This window comes from Penaeus monodon, chromosome 17 (genome assembly GCF_015228065.2).
Source record: "Penaeus monodon isolate SGIC_2016 chromosome 17, NSTDA_Pmon_1, whole genome shotgun sequence".
In the NCBI taxonomy this organism is placed as follows: Eukaryota; Metazoa; Arthropoda; class Malacostraca; order Decapoda; family Penaeidae; genus Penaeus; species Penaeus monodon.
In genome coordinates, this window is record NC_051402.1 from 2,486,237 (window position 1) to 2,488,736 (window position 2,500).

At 37.9% G+C, this 2,500-nt stretch overlaps 1 protein-coding gene across 1 annotated transcript in view; it reads right to left on the bottom strand.

Moving 5' to 3' along the window:
* The window catches only part of LOC119583465 (adenylate kinase isoenzyme 1-like), a 28,589-nt gene that overhangs the window by 899 nt on the left and 25,190 nt on the right, over positions 1-2,500 (bottom strand). The window contains exon 6 of the mRNA XM_037931956.1: positions 1-2,500. This exon is cut by the window's left edge and continues 899 nt beyond it; it is cut by the window's right edge and continues 1,596 nt beyond it. The gene's annotated coding sequence lies outside the window, so the exon portion shown is untranslated.

Genomic DNA, 2,500 nt, shown 5'->3' on the forward strand with positions numbered 1-2,500 from the left:
ATTTCACTGCAATTTCCGTTTTCTATTTTCCAAGATGGCGGTCCAGTTCAGTTTTGTCCAGTTTTCTCTCTCCTCGTCTGTCCTTCCGTTAGGGTTACCTGTGTCCTTTATTTATATACTTATGAAGTCTTACGTTAGAGTTAAAAACAAAACAAAAACAAAACTTCCTCTTTTTTATATACTTATAAAGTCTTACGTTAAAGAAAAAAACTTCCTCATATGTATATTTTCTATATATTCTTAAAACATTTCCTGAATCTGAGAATCACATTTAGGCTGAACGCCAATTCAGAAACAATTCACGTATATATTTTTTATCCCGCGCACTTTTTTTTTTAAACCTCTCAGCCAGGCAGTCAAAAAAACAAAATGGCGGAATATCCTTCTTTCTCTGACTTTCTACGAATTCGTACGTTAAGTCTTTGAACATATTTATTATCTTTTTTTATGCTTTATCCTCGTTTTCTTGTTTCATTCTGAGGGTAAGGGTCTGTTGAGATGAGTCATGAGTTTATTTATGTTATAATGAGTCAATGACGAGTCCTCGGTTCTTCATGGCGAGTCACGTTAGGGTTCTGTCATGGTGAGTCACGTCCGTTCGCCACAGTCTCTTTTTGGCATAAATGAGTCAGTAAGGTTTATTAATCTGAGTCATGGGTTCTTCATAATGAGTCTGCAAGGTCTGTTTCAGTGAGTCACGTGTTCTTTTTCTTTGTGACGAATCATATCAGGTCCGTCATGGTGAGTCACGTATTCTTTATAGCGAGTCAGTCGGATCTGTCCCTCGGCGAGTCCTGGTTTCAGTCATGTCTGTCATAATGACTTATCTACGGCTTGTCATTGTGAATCAAAAGGGCTTCTTTATAGCGTCTCAGTAGGATTTGTCATGAGTCACGAGTTTATAGTGAGTCACTTAGGTCTTTCGTGAGTCTGTAGGGTCTATCAATGTGAGTCATGAGTTCGTTATGGTGAGTCAGCGGGGTCTGTCACGGTGACTCATGGGTTCCCTGTATAATGAATCACATCTACACAACATCATTTGCCTCGTCAGTTAATACTGCACCGTCTTGTCAGTTCACGTCCGCCACGTCGGTCTGTCATGTCAAGAGTTAGTGTTAATCTGAAGTCCTGTCAAATATCAGAGTTGATCTTTAGTTCTGTCAAATGTCAGTGTAAATCCTTAGTCCTGTCATGTGTCTGTGATAAACTGAAGTTCTGGCAAATATCAATGGCAATCTGAAGTCCTGTCAAGAGAGTCAGTGTTATTCTGAAGTCCTGTCAAGCGAGTCAATGTTATTCTGAAGTCGTGTCAAATGTCAGTGTAAACCTTTGGTCCTAAAAGTCTTACGAAAGTCTGTTATAGTCTAAAGCCTCTATGTCTTCAGTCATTTCAACGGTATATAGTTTGTCAGTATCCTGTCATTGTCACTTCCGCAGCATGAAGTCACTGTCCGAGTCACAGCTGAAGTTTTTCCCTTATTTACAGATTAATTCCATTTCTCTTAGGTCTTTCAGTAAAATCAGAACAGTCAGTTAATCTTAGTTCGTCTGTTCCAAGAGTCTACAATCTTTCGTTGTTTTTTTCAAGAGCCATGTCTGAAGTTCGTCTTTGTCTGAAGTGTGTCGTTTTAATAAGGTGTATATATAGGTCTTCTAAAGTCATCCAAAATGTTTGTATCTGTCTGTTCTGTCTAGTGTCTAGTGTCTGTCAGTCTGTGGTCCTCTGTTTTCCCGTTTTAATATTCTCCATGTTATTTTATCCAGGCGTGGCAGTTGATATACAGTCTGTTAGTCAAAAGCCGTTTGTGATTTGTCAGTCATCGATATCTGTCACGTTTGAGCACCGTAAGTATACAGTCTGCTTGCGTCTTTATCTTTTTATATTATTTGACAACCTAAAATATGTTTTTTTTAGTATTAGTATCAGTCTGGTTCACCTTTATGTGTATTTGTTCAACGTTCAGTTAGTATCCAATCTCTGGTCTCACCGTCTTCACTTAGTCACGTTGGCTTTGCTTTCAGTAAGTCACGGGATTAGTTATCAGTCAGTTTGGGTTTATAGTGTCTTCATTCAGTCAAGGATTCGTTTCTTTGATTTTTTGTGAGATAGAGAGGAGATGCGGTAAATAATTAAGGTCATAATTATTTCAGTTAGTCATAGGTACAGTTGGAAAGTTATTTTTTCTTGATCAGTCATATTTTCTTCAGTCAAACCTGATTTCTTTCGTCAGTCAATATTTTTTTAGATGGTCATAGGCTAAAAAATATGTAAATCAGTTATTTAGTCAGTCATAATCTATCCAGAAGTTATCCCTTAAGTCAGTCATTCCTGTTTCAGTCAGTCAAAGTTCATATCTCCAGTCAGTCAAAATTGCACCAGACGAGTCGTATTTTTTGTTTACTTCAGTCAAAATCTATGCCGTTTAGTCTTGATTTTGTATTGCCCTCTGACTCTTCGTTCTTCCTCGTCAGTACCTTGTCAACCACAGATTCGTTGAGT